Source organism: Prorops nasuta, unplaced genomic scaffold (genome assembly GCF_024137725.1).
Source record: "Prorops nasuta isolate Cenicafe-Biocafe unplaced genomic scaffold, Cenicafe_Pnas_1.2 PNAS00015, whole genome shotgun sequence".
In the NCBI taxonomy this organism is placed as follows: domain Eukaryota; kingdom Metazoa; phylum Arthropoda; class Insecta; order Hymenoptera; family Bethylidae; genus Prorops; species Prorops nasuta.
In genome coordinates this window covers 2179953-2201918 of record NW_027116812.1, presented here as the reverse complement: position 1 = coordinate 2201918, position 21966 = coordinate 2179953, and the positions used below count along the sequence as shown (strand labels likewise).

The 21966-nt window shown below is 44.9% G+C and overlaps 1 protein-coding gene across 2 annotated transcripts in view; it reads right to left on the bottom strand.

Annotated features, from left to right (window-relative positions):
* The window catches only part of LOC136778854 (Krueppel-like factor 7), a 222529-nt gene that overhangs the window by 79497 nt on the left and 121066 nt on the right, over positions 1 to 21966 (bottom strand). Inside the window, exon 1 of one of the 2 annotated variants that reach the window (XM_066735987.1) lies at positions 14091 to 14188. The exons of the other annotated variant lie outside the window; for it this stretch is intronic. The gene's annotated coding sequence lies outside the window, so the exon portion shown is untranslated. Of the gene's footprint in view, positions 1 to 14090; positions 14189 to 21966 lie in introns of those variants that run through there. 2 annotated transcript variants of the gene reach the window in all.

The following is a 21966-nucleotide window of genomic DNA, read 5'->3' as shown; positions in this document are numbered from 1 at the left end:
AAGTCGAGGAAGGCAAAGTCAGTGATTTTGGCAGTCTGCAGGGAATGGGTAGTTGGAGCATTTCCGGCCTTTTTCTGAGCCCTCCCCCCTCTTCCTGACATCGACCGGCTGATTTGCTGCGTTCATACGCCTTTTGCACGGGAACAAAAGCACATCCCGGAAGCTGTTAGTAGTTTCTTCCTCGGCCCTGCCAAATAGACCTGCTTTCAGCACGATGATTACACAACATTCGGGTTAGCAATAGGAATATTTAGGAAATGGACCGTGAGACTACACTCATCTACCCCAATCATTGCTCCTACTTTTACTGATTTATCAAAAGCCAACCCCCACCCCCACCCCCTTCTCTCTTTCCCTTCCCCGTCAACAAACGAACATCCGCGATCATTAAAACTATTGTGTTATGTCCGACGATAAATCACGATTCCAGTAATAATTCACTTTTCCAAAGTGTTCTCCACCCTCTCCTCCTCCTTCTCACGCTGCACAAGCAAGGACATTTTTCCTCAAGCCCTCGTCTCGCCTTGAGATCCTTACTTTCATTACAATTTTTTCCGCTCGTTCCCTACTTTTTTACTCTCTTTTTATTTCACCTATATATTTCTCTTTTGCTTTTTACACAAATTGAAAACAATTTTGCGCCGGTAGCGAGGCTCGAGCGTTTGAAATTCGTCGATTTCAGCGAACATCTCTACCACTTGGAGTGGACCGTCCGTAACTCCACTCTATTCCGGGAATATCCATTAGTTACAGTAGCACTGTTGACGAAGCATGTTATTTCCCTTGTGTACGACGTCTGGTCCCCCACCGCAGTCGCCATCAGCACCGCCACCGTGCACCCACCCCATTCCACTACACCCCCACCCCCCTCCCCCCCCCCCACACACGCACACACACCACCCATACGGTCCACTCATCTTTGCCGTTTGTTCGCGGTCACAACGGTAACGTATTCATTCCCGATTAGATTCCATAACGAATCACGAATTATTCATAATCTTCAACGGAATCCCATTACTATCCCACATAGCTCATAGCATTTTATGCCACAAACCCACCAACGAATTTTTAATCATTTTTCAACAGCTCCTCCGCAGACCTTTCCAATATTTCTGCTATTTTCCTTTCTCCTAAACATATATAGCTACCACCTTTCCACTCCATTCTTGATTTATTTCCTTACATTTCAGATTCAATATACATCCTCGGAATTTCACCAAGGTAACCTGCCAACGCTGTAAATTTGAGATTCTTGCCGGAGTTCATGGAATATTGTTTTAACGAACTAACTCCCTTGGAATGATAACGAATGGTTATTGATTTTTGCGGCTGTCGATTCTTGCTCGAATTCGATAGAATCTCATAACGAGCTGGGTAAGCGGAGAAAAAAAATTCACGTCTAACTCGAACAATTTGTAAGATTCGCTGCAGAATTCTCGCAATCCGACGTAATGAGGTAAGAAATTCACGTGAATTTTTTTCCTCGCAATTTTCGTATTTCGTCTCGCCTGGAGAAAGATAGGTTTTTCTTCTCGAGGGGGAGAGGGGGGGGGGAGGGTAGATGCTACGGAGGTGTAAAGTTGAACTTTCTTACACTCGCGTTACTTTTACGCATCGATCAGGAAAAAGGACAACGCGTGCATATTCGAGGATGAGCAGCAGGGCAAGGACACTCGCCTCCTTAATATCGCTTTACGAACACACCGATCAACGGAGGAGCCGCGGAATTGAAAAAACGTTGGGAAACTTGGCTCATTTTTGCTGCTCGATCCTTATCGTCGCGGTACAGAGGAACTCTAGAGTAGACCGGTGCAAAGAATACGGAAAAGTCGAGTTTGCCCACTAATAAAAATCGCGATAATGAAATTGCCTTGCTAACTTTGTCCCATTAATTTTCCACTGGAAAATGTACAGCATAATTGCGTGACTTTTCAAGGAAATTGATTCTTCTTCGGACGGATATTCCCTTTTAATTTCGCACGAGACGAAACAACTTTTGCGCTGATCATTATTATACAATTGCTTCGTAAAGTTTCGCAAGGAAATTCATCTTATAATGTAAGCTGTCGATGAGGTATATATATATATATATATATATATATACCTATGTAGTGTAGCATAGATATACAGACGAGAGCCCGATACATACGTATGTAGGCGGGGAACGGAAGATTTGTCGAGTGGTTTTTCGAATTTCTGGCCTGAGATTAATGAGAGATTTATTTTAATCGACGGCTGGTCGGTGTTCGCGGAGGCTCATCCGTTTTTTATTACTCCTCGAGAAAATCGTCACGGTCGTTCGTGGTTATAGTCGCAATAAGTGGGCGCAACTTCCTCGAGACGCGTATTACCTTCTGCTCTCTCACGCTCCCCCCCCCCCCCCCCCCCCTCTCAGTAGCGCGACATTCCTGCGTAATGCTAAATTCGATAAACCAGCTAAACTGGTTAGCTCCATTCAGCAGCGAAACACCCATAAGTACTGTATACATACTATATATATATATATACATATCAACCCATCAGAGTGTACAGGGATTTTCAACCAAAATATTCCCTCGAACTCTTCCAAGCTTCGAACCTGGATAATAATCAATAATCCTCCGCAAGTCAAACCTATTTAATTCCATGTTTTGCTAAAAACACTCGATTAATTCACTCCGATTAATCTCGTGTTTCGTTTACGTTTGAAAACGTGTTTTCATAAATGCGATCGTTGTTTGATAAAGGATTCATGATTGGGATGTTTTTTTCGTTCGGCGCTATATATATATATATATATATATGTATATAGGTATATAGGATGTACCGTGCACAAGAGTGGAGAATATATTTACTTTTGAATGTCGGTTCGCATCAGCGAAGGTGAATGGTCGTGTTTATCACCACACCCCCCATCCTCCGTTTGGTGGCGCCGCGGCCATTGTACGAATGTGAAATCGATAGAATCGCGTGTGTACTCGGTATTATCCACCTGCCCGCTGCAGAAGATCTGGCGCCGACCAGACCGTCCTTACGTTTCGAGATAGTGTACGCTCTCTACGCTCTAAGCGCGCGCGCTAACTCTCTCTCTCTCTCTCTCTCTCTCTCTCTCTCGTAATTCGAATAATCTATCCCCCGCCTCCAGCATCAACGCATCTGTCATCTTCCTGCCATTATTTATCGCTTCGCGCCAGCTTCTCTGCTTCCCAGCAAGCTCTCTCCACCCGCCTGCAGCCGCCTCGTCTCCTCGCGCAACATCTCCAAATGCAATATGCTAGCTCCAAAGTTTTCGCGTCACTCCTATATATGTATATATATATATATATATAGCTTTGGAGCAAACTCTTTCCCACTCCCATACAGCAAAAGCTCCACCGATATTGATCAATCCTCGTAATTGAATTTATCGCTCTCTTCCAAATTTCATCCTACAGCCATCCAACTTTATCAAGATTCATTCCTATAAACACAAAAACCCTTGACCTTCTTCGCAACCCCCCGTAATGCAATTTTCTATCATCGTGAATGATTCTATAGATGTATGTATGTACTGCAGGCAGAGACGAAGCTGTATTTCGAGGCCTCGAGAGTGGAGCGATACTCCGGGTCTTCCAACATATATATATATATAGAAGCAATGATGGTTTTCGATGAATATTCTCGGCCAGATCGATTGTCGGAGTTTATGCAAGGGAAATCATGGAATGTTTACTCCAGTTATAAAGTGGTTGCAGCGGAGATTTTCTTGTTGCCCCGGGGCAGCCAGAAGACGGAACATATTAGTCCCATTTGTATAAGCAGAAACTAAAAGGTACAAGGTAGTAGCTATTATGATAAAAGCCTGCAGACGACATTCTTTTCCTAAACGGGGCGTAGCTACGGGAAGAAATGTACCTGCACGTTGTAACTGTCGGAAATATTTGTATCTGACAGTAATGCCATTTATCTTAGGTGTCGCGGCGATGAAGGATTACCCCGTTCGCCCCAGGGCACGGAACAATTTTCCAAAAATAAATACGTACAACCTGTGTGTCGCGGGGAAAACTGTAGCAGATGGGGAGATGGGGGGGGGGGGGGTACAATGCGAAAGCGAGCATTTCCCAGCCACTCCGTCCGCCGCGCCGCGCCACGCCACGCCACGCCATGCCGCACCGCCTTCCTCCTCGCACATACCCGCGCGAACGTGGTCTAACCTTGTTGCGTAGTCGAGGTTGAAGTAATTGAAGACAAGCAAAGTGCAGCGCTGTAATAAAGAGCGAGCAACTCTCGCGGCCACTTGCGTGATTTGTCTCGCGAGCATTGTTTGCCACAATTGCGACAAACGAATTAGATATTTAACGCTGTGTAGCCGGTGCATAAAAATTCAGGCCTCCCGGCCCCAGCTTTATTATCGCCGATGAAAAATCAAAGCTGCGCTGTCGGCCAACGGCGGGAAATTAAATATCGAGGCGCGCTTCGACGAAGATGAATCGCTGCGCGCCAGAAGGAAGAGAGACGAGTGATTAATGCCTCGGCGAATCGTGAAAACACATTTTCCGACACACTTCAAGGTCAATTAGCTCGGAGAATTTTTCCTCGATACGAGCCAGAGGGTACGCTGGTGTGGGTGGGGAGGAAAAATAGGGTTTTTTTAGGAGATGTCCGGACACATAATCCGTTGCCATAATCCAATTTATGTCCAGGCGATGAAAGGGGGAGGGGTGGTGAGGGAGGGGGGTGAAACGCGACAGAGAAGGGGAGCGAGAGGGAATGGCTACGGTGTGGCGGGGACTAAGCGATCCCCTCGTAATACACGCAACGGGACACGAAGGGAACTTCCAACTTTCGAGTTCCCCTTCGGCTCGAAGAACGTGCCAGAGTTCCCCGAAAAGTTTCCACCAACTTTTAAAGGGTCGCTCCTTTCGTATTTTCGGCCGACGAAGAACGATTCCACCCGAGCCAATTTGCCAAGTGCGATTTCTTCCACGTATATATATATATATATACACCTACACACCCACGCGTGAACGAGTCTTGACGCGAGAATCATCGCGAATCTCCAAACGCGAAGCAATTGCGAAATAAATAAACCGTGCCTTTAACACTCGCACGAGGGAGCGTCCTTGGGAAAGAATTTTTATATAAAAAAATAAGTAGACCATTATTATTAAAAATTATTGGAACGAAAAATATGCGAACGCCCTGACGTCGACTCGACAATGTAGAAATCGCCGAGCGGTGCAAATTATTGCGTCGTAAGGTCGTTTGGAGAAAGCTTAAAAACTTTTAAGTAGACCCTTCTCGCTACTCGTAAAGTGCTGCAACTTATAAATGATATAGAAGAGACGATTGCGCAGAGGGCGTCGTGCGTATTAAAACTTATCATCCGGATGTATTAAAGACCGCGAGAAATGCGCCATCTCTGCGACAGCGAGATCCGGACACAGTCTTTTTCTCCAAACGATCGAATTATATATCGTTATCATATACGAGATACGAATAATCGACCTTGTTTCTATAAACCTCGTTCCGGACGAAGGAAGAACAATCCGGCCACACGCTAGAGTTATGAGCGAGTAAGAATTTCGCGAATTATCTCCTATTTACACGTACGATTACTTCCGTGAGTATAAGAGATCTGTGTTTTCCGATCGGGACATTGTTCGAGGAAGGCGATCCTCCTTTGTCTTCATTAAGATCAACGAGGATGCATTACAGCGATATGACGTTGGCTCGCAGGAAACCGTGTTACATCATCGTTAGGATCGTCCATTTGTTTACAAGAGTGATCGAGAGTCCTAACAGCGCCTTAATGCCAGCGTCGGACCGTAATGGATCGATCGCAGACTTATGACTTACCATTTCTTACGCTCGGTACGATTGGAAGGGAAGCGGAATGTTTATCGGGCCACACTGACGTTGACGAATTGAAAGAAAAGAGCGAAGAAGGAAGGAAGGAAGCAAGGACCCAGTTCGAAAGGACGCTCCTCGAGATACGAGCGTGTCATCCATTCAATCCTCAAAGTCCGGTATATCTCATGGAAAAATCTCGAGAACATCAAATATTGCCGGTTAAAGCTCCTACGCCCGAAAAAGAAGCGTCTACGGGAACAAGCCTCCACACACACACACACACACACACACAATGTGAACGATAACTTGGAGGGAACGGAGATTTCCAGTTTCCGCTTGAGTGTGCGCCAAATAACTTGCAACACCGCAGTCAGACATTATTAACCGGAGCGGTTGAGCTGGCAAACTTTCTGATGGGATTTCCGGGTTTGACTGGCGAGACTGGGACTTGCTTTGTAGCAACCACCACCACCGCGAGGATCATCTTCCTCGTGGTACCGGTTGGCTATACCGGTGTCGATGACGTCACATCCAGGCGCAACGAGTCAGCGTGAAATCTTGGGATTCGCCGCGCGCGACCACCGCAAATCGTAAGGTTACCACTCCTGCGGTAAAAGAGAGCGTGCTCGATACTCGTATACCACACTCTGAGAAGATGCGCGTTCTTGCCAGCCAAATGCCCGTTGATTTTCCAGCCTTCGACAGTATTTCTATATATATATATATATATATATATACATAGCTGTGGCTCGATAATAAATTTCATTGAAGCTCGCCATGAAAGCCTATCAATGGCAAGCGCCAAAGTTACAGGTCCACTCGGATACGCCCGATACCTAATCCTGAATCCTCCAGAGTCTCTGAGACATTTTCAGATCTCTTGACCTGGAAACGCGATAAATTCCGAAGGAGTTGCTGCGGTCTACATCCCCCGCAGTCACCCTCTCGGGAAACGGAAATAGCAGCTAGCTGCAGTCTATAGCTGTTTTACCGATCGTGTATATATATACGTGTGTATTTATATATGTGAAAAAATAATTTATGGCGATTAAAAGTGTATATAAATATAGGTTTTTTATTTTGCGAGAGAGACTAATGGGGGGATATAAGGAGAGAGAGAGAGAGAGAGAGAGAGAGAGAGAGAGAGAGAGAGAGCAGATTGGATGGGATTTGACATTTGCAGGCGTTTATTCAAACGAGTTTTCAAGGCTAATTACAGTCGCGCAATACTGTCGAAGCTTTTCGTGCTTAAATTAAAGCCGAGGATGGAAATTCAGTTGGATCAGTCGAGCCTAATCCCCAACCTTCCGTTCCTAAGGCGATAGACAATTCCGAGTGTCCTGACCCGGAAATTCGGCTTGCTCTCGCGGGACTTCCGGATCCTTCCCTACCATCAGCAGCGACGTCCTCGCTCGAAAGAAAAGCGGAATCGCTCGGGAACAAAAGCGCAAACCCACTATACCAGCCCTTCAGCTATTCTCACTCACAAATCCCCCGGGAATTCCCTTCAGAAATTCTGCATTGAATTTATTCGCCAGAATTTTCAGTTTTGTTTATTCGTGGCTAGGCACGCTTTTCCCGGGTCAATAAAAACAATGCGAACAAAAAAAATACACACACACAGAGTACAGAAAAAAAGGATGAAAGTCAGTCAGTGTGTTAGCAATGTGCAACGTACGAGAGGCACGGATCCACGAGCGGTGTTTCCGCGGCTCGTGGTTATGTTTAACCCCGTGTCGATATTTCTGGATTGCAGATACAAGCCGAATTGCGCACTATAGTTATACGACCGGATGCGCGTAATGACGATACTTCCACCCCGCGCCTGCCTCCGACTACCATTAAAAATTACGCCGTAAAAAAATCTAATCCCATTTCAATCTTCCACTTTCCAACGAATTGCATAATAACATTTTTTATAAGCCTGTCTTCAAGTTCGCATCAAGTAGAATTTCCCAGCGCAGAGTTGCATTAGCGAGATCGACCGATCGACGGGGACCCCGCGTGTTTCGTTTAATACATTCCAATTTGCATGGGGCTTCGGTGGGGCACGACGGAAAATACCGAGCTTGTTTGTTATAGACGAGAGAAAAAATTGTCGCGTAGAGGGAAATGGAGTGGGGGGGGGGGGGGGGGGGATAGAGCGAGGAAAGGGGTTGCGTGCCGTTAAGCCGCCGTGAAATCCCGGGAAATCCGCAGAAACGTCGCCTCGTGTCAATTACGGGTTCGTTTATCAAATATTTTCGGGCGCAAAACTCGACGCAGGACGCCAATCAAGCCGTGTGGACGTTGGCATACATCCGTCAGCGCTGGATAATCCAAAAAGCCCCCCTCGACTTCGCATGAAAAATGCATCCGGCGTCGCGTCACGCGGTACGATCGATAAAACCCCCGCGCGATTCACCCTCTGTAAGCAAACAGCTGATTGAAATTACCGACTTCCTGCCTCATTTCTACCGCGCCATTTATTCTTTCTACCATAGTCACTTTTGTCAATGAAATTACTCTACCAGTTTCTAACAAAATCACCTGCTTGTCGTCCAACAAATTTTCTAATCGTCATCGCGTAACGGTGAATCGTCGCGTTGCGATAAATACGGGGGAGGAAGATAGGGCTTTGATAAAATTGTTGGCGATTATTAAGAAGATGCTGTCAGAAATGATGCAGCTCTATATATATATATATAAGAGGGGATAAATTCATCGCGGTAGAATGCGTCGGCTAGATTGCGCCCGTTGAAGCTCGAAGAAAGTCTTGAAGCGGAGAGGGTGCAGGGTGGGGATAGGGGGAAGAAAAATTGGTAGTCGAGATGATGCATAAATATTTCATAGATCGAGCCGAGTGGAGGAAAAGTAGCTGGCAGCAAAAGCGTATGTAACGAGGCGTAACGATTTGGAATCGCCATCCTCCTCTTTGTTTTCAAGAAGGCCGAGATTCTCCGAGTGGAACTCTTAGCGCTGCGGAAAAAATTGCATCTTCTCCTCGGTGCACGTGCACTTGTTCTCCGGCTGGGGCAAAAACTCGTAAACATCGTCAAATCCAACCGCACGCAGCGTGCAGCGAACATAAAGCAGCGTTGTCCCGCTGAAACTGGTGGGTTCGCGTAATTTTTCTCACTTTCCAACTCGCGCAGTAAATAATACCTCGCAGGGCTCTTACACCTTAGCCTACCCCACTACATTGTGCCGCGCTATACATCCTATATATATAGCCGGGAGTTGCTATCCGGCACCACGCGCGACTTCCTCGTCGCTATTCAAACTTCACGGCCACCCCTCGCCTTTTCCTCCTCCGCGTCCCGAACCACCCTCTCGCGTATATACTCTCCCTATATATATATATATATATATATATGTATACTACTGGTTCTCGCTCATCCCTTCTCTTCGGCACTCCTTACTCTTACTTCTCGATACCCTCAATTTACTCCTTCCCACCCCCAGCTTATTGCTATTTTGTCGCCAGAGACGTCGCTGACAAAAATTATTGATAAACAACGCTGTGCTAGGCGGCACACAATATTACCGGCGATATATAGCAGGATTCTCGCGCGAACGCTATTTTGCATGGGATAATAAAGCTCGTAAAATTCAGCGAAATGAAATTCAGCAAGTTTGCCGAGCCAGCCGTAGTTCGAGGTTAAATTGGACAGACGTCGGACGCTAAATGATTTATTCCAATACTAACCTGCTGTCTCTCCTATTCATCGGGCGTAACTTAACATCCAATGTAATTAGTAATTTTTGCGAAATTATCAACTTTCTCCTCGGTGCCTGTATATATATAGTATTTATCGTTCCAATAATTTAGCAACGAGAGGTACGAGGAGGCAAAAGTTTACTAGCGCAAAAAATCCTCTTTTTCCATTGCATTGATTCGGCTAAATTGATAAAAAATAATAAATATTGGTACACACTATATATAGAGAGCATATGCATCGAAAAAAATAATCAAGAATCCAATTCCAGTGATAAAGTTGCTACGGCATTCTACTCTTGTAACCAAATACTATCTCCATCCTATAGCCGCACACTACACCGGTTATTTATATTAAAAGCTCTCTCCCTCTCTCTCTCTCTCTCTTTCCCTCTCCCTTTCTCTCTCGCAGTGTCCTTTTTTAGTTGGTACCATAATATCTGCAGTACATAACAATCAGAAAATCTGATCAATCGATTTTTCGCAATTACCGACGTCAATTAATTCTACGAAACCTGACTCGAGTGACGAGTTTATCGATCTCGCTGTACAGTATATATATAGAGAAAGCAATAGGGGTTAGAATGATCCGGTGAATAGGAATATAAAGTGAAATTGCTGTAAGCTTGCAGAAAACTCGACTATCGGAATATATATTTTATCTGGTTGCGCGTTTCTCTCCGTAATCTTTTTATCAAATAATTTCTGCGAGGAAATGATGAAAGCGTCTGGTTGGTTGTTTCAAGGAATTCCCTTTAAAGGTGGTTTTGAGGGGAGCCATTTTTTACCGGGTTCGTACAAGTATCACGCAACCGATTGATTATCGTTTACCGTAAATCGTCGTCTACTGGTATAGCGGCAAAAGGTTGGGTCCGGCACGTCCCGAGAGATTCATAAATCATTGCGCATGGAGAATTTTGTCGTTATACGCTGGCTACGTGGAAATGGAGGAAAAGCTCGGTGGGATGCGGTGGAGCTGGAAGGAGCAATTTCCAAAGCACGAGTTCCCTTTTGCGAAGCCGTGAGAAGGGTCTCCAGTGTAATGGTTACTTGTCGAAGAATCGAATGTTCGAAACGAGAATAGCTCGTGACATAGTGCCATCGGAGCATACCGTTCTTCGACAAATCGCTCTTTCATTGATTTTCTTCCTTTGAATAAAACAGGCGAATCCTGCCAAACCGTACCTGCAACATCTCCTCCTTGCAACACGGAGCCTCTAAATAATAACAATAATAACGCTTTGCTAGTAATAAATAATTCTGCATAACCGGCGGGGGGGGGGGGATGCATATCTCTCCCTCCCCCTCTCTTTCTATTTACGTATTTATGACGAAGGTTCGTTTTAATTTGAAAATAAATCAACATCGCTACAAACGACTGTAAGTTGATAGTTTATGTTGCAGGACCGGACACCGAGAGACTCGAATCTTCCCCACGTGCAGTAACACTCGCAGACTGGTGTGCCACACACTACATCCTCGCGAGATGCACTACTCCCTCACACACGTATCCCACGGAGGAAATGGTGTAGTGGCTGGAAGAACTTTTCCGCCGTTACTCCCGAGATAAATGTTTTTTCCACCTCACGAGAGATGTGGTTAAAACGAGGAAAAGAGAGACTGGGCAAAATTTTGACGTCGGGCCAATAATGGAGGTGGACCAAAAAAACAAAGGATCATCGGACACTCGAGGCTTGCCAATACGTGTAAAAACACAGTGGGTTCCTGTCCCTGGAAATCCCTCTGTTTTATCGGTTCCACGGCTAAATTGGAAAACTCGTTTCCGCTATTACCGACCGAGTAACGTGAATTTATTAAGACCGTGCGGTGCAAGCAAAACTGCGGAAAAGTCCGTCTCACCGCGAGAATGCTCCAAAGCACACTACCTACACATATATATATATATATATATACGGTTCCAAAGAGAGGAATCAAGTACCGCGTGAATTTGAAGTTTGTCAGTGGGAGCGATCGGCGAATTAGCGTGATCGAGGCTCGTTGCTGAAATTGACCATCCCCTCAACCAGCCAGAATTTCTCAAATTCAATGTTTCATCCGGTAAATCGCGGCCGCTCGGCCCTGAATACCTGGTCCGGCCAAAATCTGAGCTGGCCATCGCATTAATCCAAGTCACGGTTGAAACTCGTATAGTTTACGGCAAATTCGCCGTACCTAAAATGTCCGCGTGTGAACGCATTTAATGGACCCGAACCCTATTAATACGATTAAGCTCGGATTCGCGAATGCACGAGGTCGTCTCCTGTGCCTGTGCCATTAGCCGCAAATGGACGCTCAGGAATATCGCGCGCGCGTTTCGCACCCTTTTCACACCCCCTTGCAACGGAAAAACCAGTGTCAAGCATGTCCCACCACACAATCGTCTCTCGGAGACGCAACGTCCGCTTCTATTAAAATTAGTAAATTATTCAAATTCATCACAATACTCGTTTGCCTCGCAATTTTAGATACTCCACCAGCAATTAAACTTTTTCTCAACGTGTTGATCCAACGCTCGAATCGTATATACGCAATGTCGAAAATTAAGGGTGAAAGGGAAAAATTAAGGAAATTAATAATAGTCAAGGGGGAGGGGGAAGAGGCCCTTTCCAGCTCGAAGACATTGATGAATATTAAAGCAGGCTATTCCCAATGTCCCATTTATGGAGTTAAGTCGAGGCGACCGCACGCAGGCAGCCACTTTATGGAAAATCGATTGTTACATCTGAAGTCGACGATAAGAGAAATAGTCAGGCTGACTCGGGTCCACCAAATACCGGCACTTAACTTAATAGACCTCGACGGTAGAGTTCCCTTAAGAGCTTTTCACGAAACGCGAAATGAAGGGACTGCGCGACGAAAGAGGCGACTGGTAATCGAAAGAACGCTCGAGGCATCCGGTATTTTCTTGCAATAACGCGGAAAATCTTTTCCACCGGAGTGCTGGAAACCCGTGCCAAAATCACCTGAAAATAGCCCTATGGGTACATGCTATCTACATATATAAATTCAATACATATGTACGTCCTGATAACAGCTGTTCCTTGACCAAGGACGATCGGACAAATTTTGCATCCATCAGAGAAATCTCACGATTGCTCGTATCGAGGATGCGAAGGATCGAAAGGATATTGCGGAATAGAATTAAAATTAACGCCATTGGCGAATGAAGTATTGGCTTTTCGAAGCAGCAGCCTGTCAGCTGCAAATTCTGCGGTGGCAAATTCACGGAGCGTGGGTTAAAGCTTAAGAGGACAGACTGCTTGATCGATTTTCCATTTGTTTACCCTAGCGCCCACGTGCCCGTTAGCCAGCGAGAAGTTTTCCAGGGGTCCGTGGCATCGGAAAAACACTCGTCTGGCTCCAGCAGGAAGAAGCTCGCCCGTGCAAGCTTCGAGAGCCTCCGCCAAGATAATCGATGCTAACGACGCTTTAATCTGCCTTGGATTCGCCTTTTCCTTCATAGGCTTCGGAAAATTTCCCTACCAGCCATGCGACCTCCTCGCCGCGACTGATTAATCGACAAAATTAAACCTCCTTTCGTCTTTCATCGGCAGATGTATGAAAAGCACGGGGATTCTATAACGTCGATCAATTTAATTGAAATTTTTAATAAAAACTTTAATTGACGTCACTGATCGAAATAATGTTATTTCCATTATATATACATATATATATATAGTTTTTTCGAACGTATACGAATGGTTTTTAACCAACAATTTCTCACGATCCAGAGAGGGAAAAAGAATTTCGCTTCGGCATATCGATGGTTATTCCCAAACAAAAGAGAGAATTTCATCGATCGATACACGTGGACGTTTATGCAAAATATATCGTGCTATATATCGTAGAAATATTATTTGTGAAAATACGTTTTCGTGCTGGCATGTTCATATAGAGGGACCCCCCCCCCTCATGCTCGGTGCTGGATATAAAGGACTACTACTACTACTACTCTGCGGGGTTTTCGCCATCCGTAACGACGACAACCTGGACCCGGGAACGTGCGCCCTCGCTGCTTTAATTGAACGGCACTCGAATAATTGCTACGTGTTAGCATTCTTGGGAATCACGTGGGGAACAAAGAGGTTGCGGCTCCTAGCAATTAACCGACGCTTGCTAATGATCCCTGGTTCTTTCATTTGGCCACGTGTGAGCCTTAACGTCTGCTAATTTCCACGCAAAAACTCCAGCTTTTCCTATCTTACCGCAAAACAACAAAAACCCACGCGGAGAAATGAATTTTTAGCCGCTGGATCGATATGGACTCTCCCCCCTTTTACTCAAAGCTCGAACATTACCATCGGTACAAAACTTGCAATCCGTGTATGATCGAGTGAAAATGCGAAGGGAGGAAAAAATGATGAAAAATCATTCGATATAGTCTTCCTCTTGGACCAAGGGTTGAGACGGTCGAAAAAAGTGGGGGATAAGCGCGAAGGAGGCGATTTGCAATGGGCTTTGGGCAAAAAGGCGAAGCTTAATTTTGAGGGTGAATCGCGCTGAAATTCCGCGAGATCTCGACGGTTAAGCGTATTCCATTAACTCGAGATGCAATTAGAAATAAAGGAGGTTGCTAGAATACCTGCAATTCTCTCGTCCGGCAGCTTCCTTCTCCATCTCATCGCCACTTCCGTCTATCCCCTCTAACTCTCCCTCCACGAGCACCCCCGGACACCATTGTCGGAAATAGCCGAGGAAAATATTCAGTCGGTGCAAATTGCCTGCTCTTACCTGCAAAACGCACAAAAGAAAATTACATTAAATCTCGCGTTCAGCATTTTTTACTATGGCTAACGCGTGAACCAGAAAAACCTCGCTGAGTCTTCCTGCTCCACGCGCGAAAGCAATCCTTCACTCGTAATGGTGGAACGGTTAAATTCAATGTTCGACCGTTCCTTTAAAAATTTTTCTTGCTTATTCAAGACGCGCGCGAGTAAAAGTGCCGATCCAGCCGGTTTCCTCGCGTAGAAGCTTCTTTTCTTGCTCGCGCTTATTATGTACGTTATATATGATGCATGTATAGATATATGTATAGGTCGTATACTACATCCTGGCACAATATGGATTGCGAATTTTTTCCTAATTGCGCTATAGCATTATGGAGAGTGGCGAGTAATTGTTATTTTGTCCGGTGATCCGTGATAATAAACACAGGGATGCTGGCAGACTTTGGCGCAGGCTACGGACGAATTCTCATTTCCGACAAATATTCGAAAATGTTTGATCGAGCCACCGGTTCATTTGTCCTTTAGCTTTTCGCACAGATAAACTATGGATTTGTAGCCGGTCAAAGCACATAACGCGTCGTATGCGCTAAACGCGCGCTAAATACGGGAATCCGATTAAAATTATAATAGTAAAAATGATCGGTACTTCCCACACCGATACATCCCTATATACAGGGTGTATCAACAATATAGATACCGATGGTAGAAAGCTCGTTGACCGATCTGGACTTTTCGTAAAAAAAAATAATTGCTCGAAAAATTGAGTAACGCAATAAAATGTTATATATATATATATATATACGTATATTAATTGTTGGGCCGTTGAGATATTTGGAAATTCAATGGACCCGAGGGTGGAATAAGCTTAATAAAGGAAGAAACGAAGGCATGGGAAATTAACGAACGTGGCAGTAGCGCGGGATGAAGTTTAAAAGAACCAATAAGGTTAGGGCATATTTATTTGTTTCGCAGCTGGAAATCGATTATTTCCGGCAGTATTGGTATATAAAACGGAAAGCTCAGTGGGGAAATAAGGGTACGAGAGTTGGAATATAGCGGGAAAGTTGGTAAAATTAAGAATGGGGAAAATATGGCGCTGGTCCTGGAGGGACGAGGAGGGATGAGGAAGAGCAGGATAAGGGGAAGAGGGTATATACAGTGTGGGATCGGCAGGAAATTGCAAATTGCCGGGCAGCGCCATTTGGGAGGCACGAAATAACCTGAGCTGCAAATTGGAGTTGGCCAGTGCAGCACACCGACCGCCGATAACCGGCAGCTGCCGGATCACGCGCGCTCCGAAAAATAGTCGTATAGAGTTGCGTTTTGTTCGAACGCTAGTCGCCTCCGGAAATAAGCCACTTTTTCGTAACACGCGCGCGCCATGGCTTCGATGAAAATTCGCGAGAATTCATAACGCTTCGTGCTCTAAACACAAACGGGGTGCCAAAGTCAAACAAAACTATCGCCAATGTTTTTTCCCTTTTTATTCCTCGCCGAAAACCGTGCGTTATATACCCGGCCTTATAAGCGGCCTATTCTTCCGAATTTGCATACGTATATATATATATATATATATATATAATTGCATGTGCAAGCGTGTGCACCTTATAATCCACTCGTCACCTCTTTCATTATTATCATTATATAATACCGTTCGCGCGTTACGCGATATTGTACGGAGTCGACGTCGACGTCGACGCGTGCAGAGAACGGTTTATTATTATTTCAAGGGAAACTCGGTGTCATTAGAGTCATCAGCGCGTCGACGTATCCGATTTAGGGGATCCTTTTGACGCGAATGCTGTTCTCGCGTTTCATTAGCGACGCAAACCCAGCTTCTGCGACGTGCAAGACGCGTATAAGTGTAAATTTCGTATTTATTAAATCCGCAAGAGCTTTCGGGCATGGCAACGGGGCGGGGGCGCGCATGGTCGCGGTCACGAGGGCTGCGTGCATAGCTCAAAGGACCAACTAATAACTGGCGTAGGGATATCTGGATCTTCTTTATGTGGTAGGTGGGTCTTTAGCACGTTTTATGGGAGTTATTTTCAATTTCGCTGTAATTTGCCTTGTACGAGAGAGAGAGAGAGAGAGAGAGAGAGCCAGGCGCTCCGGGCGGGTATAAATAGTCAGACGTTTGGAGACCGATAGGGAACGGGGAATTTCTTGCCGAGGATGCTGCAGCCGTGAGGAAATACGGTCATGGGGTGCGCTCGGCCCTCGGGCACCAGCAGCACCACCTCGGATGAACCAGTGCGCAGCGTGTAAATGGCCTCCCCACGGTCTCGTATTCACACGAGCCCTGGCAACACGATTATTTACCTTCAATTAGAAGCTTCGACCTACTCCAGGACACGAGCACTCCACCAACAGCCCCTGGACAACGTCGAAAATCCTCGGATAAATCAGAGATTCGTTGGGAAACACGCTATAGGGAATCTCTGTGCAATCGCCGTGTTCAAAGACAAACTCTATATATGTATATGTGTGTGTACAAACGCGTAATCCTAAATCTTCCTGGTAATTCATTATTTCGATATATCGAGCGAATCTTGAGAGTGTAGGGTATAAATAAATTGTTCATTTCTTCTCCTCTTATATCCGTGATTCGTTGGAAAGATTGGCGTATATATACAGTTTTAAGAAACGGTTCAGCCAGTCCCTATTCTCCCATCGGAGAGAGAGGACTCTCTGAATTAATTAAACGTTTACTCATTCGCTCGGCGAAAGATAAAAGTGTCGGCGTGCTCTCTTCCTTGCTGCTTTTTTCTTTTTTTTAAATGTCACCTCGTGCTACACTATAAACGGCCAATTCTTTGTCTTCGCCTTTACGATAGCAGCTCTGCGACAGCGGAAAAGAAAGGAATTATTTATTGCTCCTTTCTCGGTACGCCGAGCAACAGAAATTCTAAATTGGTATCAATTTTCAAGAGTCGTTACTCGTCCGTGGAAAAGCCATATATAGACTACGGTATACCGTGTATAGTATATATATATATATATATGTATATAACATAAATCATTGTTCCCCCCCCCCCCCCCTTAAAAGTGCACCGCTCGCTTTCTCTTCCAAACAAAATTGCTAGGATAAGAAAAACGCGAGGAAAAAAAGATTTGCTCGTAGACAATCTTAAGCATGGTAAGGAGGGGGGGGGGGGGGGGTGGAGAAGAAAAGAAGAAAAGACGAGAAACTGATCGATTAAAAATTTTCCTGACGGAGTAGGGAACGTGAAAAGTAAAATTTATCGCGTGTTCCCCGGTAAATAAAGCTTTTCATTTCTCTCGCGGAAACGGGTTCGCGACGCGCGTCTTCAAAGATAAAAGTTTCCCTTTGTGTTGGGGTTTGTCACGGCGGCCGTTCGCACACACGTGGAAGCGGGCTAGAGGTTCGCCCTAGTCCTGCGCACACACACACAAACACACGCCTACCGTATAGAGATCCCACGGGAGAAGCAGCAGCCGGTGAAATGGCACACGTCTCGTCCTCGATCTTTCCCGCACCCTTACCAACTTTCATACGTGAATGCGAAGCCTGCGGGACACAAAATTTCTCGACTTTGCTGAATTTCACGTTCTGCGAGGACGCCATATTGATTCGCGGACCCAACTGCGAAAAAGAAATATTCTCACCGGGCTCTGTCAACATTCGCCAACCGCAAATACTTGAAACTCTCTTCTGCTAAATCTATACAAGGTACACTGCGACTTCTGAAGAAGTTAAGGATCGTAATATATATATATATATATATATATATATATATATATACATATATGTGTAGAAAAAGTATAATACTATTGAAGAAAATACCATCAACGACCTTCGAGTGGTATATACGTATAGAAATATTAGCTATCTATGGGTATATTAGAATTTTTTTAATCTTTTACTCAATAGAAATTGCGAATCCTATTAAAATTTCTATAGCTTCTCAGTGTGGGATATTTAATATTCCTTCTTTAGTATTGCGAATATAATACAATGGAGTCATCAACCTTCATCTTAAAATGCGTACAAACTAAAATATCACTGGTAAACGATATGTCTTTGGTAATAAAGAAAAATATATGAAGTTATCACTTTTTATTCGCAATCCAAATGAAACACAAACCCAACTGAAACAAAAGATACGATTTGCACGACTACATATTGTTGGTAACGTGTGGTACTACAGTTAATGCGAAAAGTGGTTGAACCATAAAAATGCAGAGATTAAGAATTAAAGTTATCATTGGATAAAGATCCTTTCTCGAGAATCGAGTTAAACCAGCGCTTTCGGAGAGAAGGAGATTAGACAATTTATTGTTTAAGTCTGTAATTTCTTTTACACAAATTAAAGACTTTATTCGACACGTAATAGAATTAATTTACAAACCTAATATATAGATAATTATGACAAAGGATAGAGAATCGATGGTTAAACGGATAAATTTGTATTTTTAGGGATAATCCGGCGTCTGGTTAGTATCAGGACGAATTACGTAGGAGAGAGTAGAGTTGTGGGGAGGGAGGGTGGGGGAGGGGGTGAGGGGTGGAATATAGGTTCGAGATAGAAAGCGTGAGTTCAGCTGTGTGTATGTATGGGTTGAAAGGGTGAAATGGCAAAGTAAAATAGTAGATAAGCTAACAGAGAGCAGAGACAGCGGGAAAGCATAGAAAGGCACAGACCGGAGGCTACGAGCTCTCTCCTCTGATTAAACAAAACAACCGCTGGATACAGCTGATTCCGCGAATTCCAATGCTCTGTATAGGGAGTGCAAACGCTAAAACGCATTAATCCTGTAATATGATGCACCGTGGAATTGTTTCTTTTGAAATAAATATCCCGGACCGCTCTTATACTCCCTGCAAATTATATTACCATTCGTTTCTGTTTATTTGCCTAACACACCTGTGTTAATTCGGGCGACGCGACGCCCCGTGGCTTTTGCTATTATCGCGCGTGGTCATGATATACATTCGAGAAAATAGGATCGGGAGTTCCATCAAGAATTACGAAACGTGCGTGGATAATCCTTGGCTACCTCGTTCGAACCTATCTACTCCGCGCGTTACAATCATCCGCCTGATACATTATACTTTTCTAACGACGCCGTATAAAAGCTGCCTCTCGTATTATCTATAACTATATACATATATATAGTACTCTGAATATTTCATACTACGTTTAATTTACTATTAAAAATATAGCGCGATCGAGACTGTAGAGTCGAGAGAGAGAAAATTATGCTTTTAATGAACAGCGAAGATTATTGAATTAAAAGGGTGGAAAATTGGGGCTTCCATTGAACGCGATAGCAGAAAGTGTTACAGTCAAATAACACGATACGTATATATATATATATACAGTCGTTAAGAAAAAAACTCTGTATGTAGTGTGCAACGTGGTATAAATATACACGTGTGAAGAGTTTTTTTTTCTAGGGATTTAACGATCGGTGGTAAGTGAAGGAAAATGGTTGTTTCCGTGAAAAAATTTCATGGATATTTGTGGAAAAATGGGTGGTGTAGGCCGAGAATGCGTGCTTACGATTGTTAGAGGTTGGCCAAGTAAGAAAGGGATGGATGTGGAGCGATGATGGGGTAGGGTGGAGGGGGGATGGGGAGAGAAATGCACTTAGCGTAATGGCAGCAGCTCTCGCAGTGGCTGCCGGCGGGCAAACCGATGACGGCCTCAATAACTCGCTTCCGTGACTGGTTGGCGGTGGTCGTGCCGCGTTATTGCCAGCTAATAGCCAGGTATACGCCGAGGACGCCGCTTCCAGAAGCAGCTAGCCGTTAGCCATTCGAAATTCGTGCGCAAACTTTGAACGATCCGTTACGATTCACGCGAGACCCTCCTCGCCTTCTCTCGCAAAAATTTTCCAAGCAATTTACACTCGGCGTGGAGGGCTCCGCACACGTGTGTACCTATATATATATACATACACTCTACGCCATCGATGCTCCCCGCTGAAAGTTTCAGCAGCGGACCGTGTCGCGCGTTTCGAAAAACACAAATATGCCAGCAGTCTCTCTCTCTCCGTCTCTCTCGTCGAGATTGAATTCGCGAATTTACAACTGCCGGAATACGTCGGCCGAGATGAAATTCGCGGGAGTCATGCTCCGTGCATTCTTTCCGCTCCGGTGCCCACTGTCTTCGGCCATTTCTGTCTCTCCGCCATTTTCCACCCTCCAGCATCCCCCACTTTTTTCCCCCTCGGGAGCTTCCACGTCACTTCGCGCGTCTTCCGTTCCGCGATAGCAACCTTTTTCCCCCGTGAAAGGCCCGTCAGGATGCTCCGCGAAACTCAAAATGGCCCCTTTCGAATAAAAATCGCCTCCAATTTCAATTTAACTCGAGCTGCGCTAAGAAATCAACCTCTTGTACGTTTTGACCCGCGTCTGCTGCTGAGCTGCTGCAGTCTGGACGTGGTCCAGACTTCCAAAGCTGCCAACAAATCATTTCGACTCCGCTGAGAATTTGTCAAACGACTGCGCGTAATAAATTCCTCCCTGGTTCGCGGACGATTTATTATTTCGAGTGCATATCTAATCGTGATTTTTCTCCAGCGCGATGGGAAACTGCAGTCTACGTGCAGGCTACTTCCATGTGTTCAAGCACTTCTTCGCTTTTGGCCTTTTATATATATATATATGTTTATTCATTGAACGTAGTACGGACAAACCGCGATATACACGGTACAGCAACAGCAGCACGACGCATTATTGAATCAATGTTTCTCATCAAATAAATTGAACCGCGCGAGCGTTGTTATATATAGACAGGTGATTCTTTTTCAACGATTTATACGTCATCGAGTGAAAATCCTATCGGAAAAAATAACTGGCGACGTTAATAACAGCGAGCTATGCTCGTTGCATCTGGTTGATTGGTTGGATTAGCCGAATTACCATGGACGCTAGTTTGATTTTATCGGTACACGTCGAATCAATTTTTGCCCCCCCCCCCCCCCACACCCTCCATTCTAAAGAGACCAACAAACTTTTCGAAAACGTATATATTCATCGAGCGATTCTCCCATCAATTCGGCAAATTTCAACGAACAATGCGGATCTTTTATTCGTGGAATTGGCGGCTTTTGTAAAGCGGCGTGAAAATGTATGATCTATCGAATGCATTATCAGTCCAACCACTAATCAACCACCGACTGCTGGTCGATTTTCAGCAGCTAAGTACGCCAGACATTTTGATAACTAAATTCGAGAGTTCACTGGCGAATTACCCCGGTATCTTCCATCATCCGTCCGGCATTGTTCGCGTTTGGTTGGCTCCATTGGGAGGAAAATTCATAATCTCGTTCGACTGGCCAATAAAATTATTCCGAATGGGGAGAGAAAAACTGTAATATCTATTGAAAAGTAGAAGGAGGGGGGGGGGTAGGAGTTAGGTCGGTCCATAGCGGTTCTTTGGACTGCAACGACGACGTCGGAGGATGAGGATTTCCGTCCGGGAAAGAATGACAATGGTACAAGGCGAGATTGCGTGTATCGAGAGGAGATGAAACGCTGATGGTGGTTGGTAGTTACCGTTTTAGATAGCAGCTTAGCCAGTAACGAGGTACCGTTAAGCAGCAGCTAAGTGCATTTACCGGCCACCCCGTTCCTCGTCTGACACGAAGCTGCAACAATTTTAGGTGAAACCGAACGTATATATAGAGGCGAACATGCGCATACATCTCTATATACGTGCACGGTGTAGGTTTGCGTGTAGATACGTGTATACACTCGAA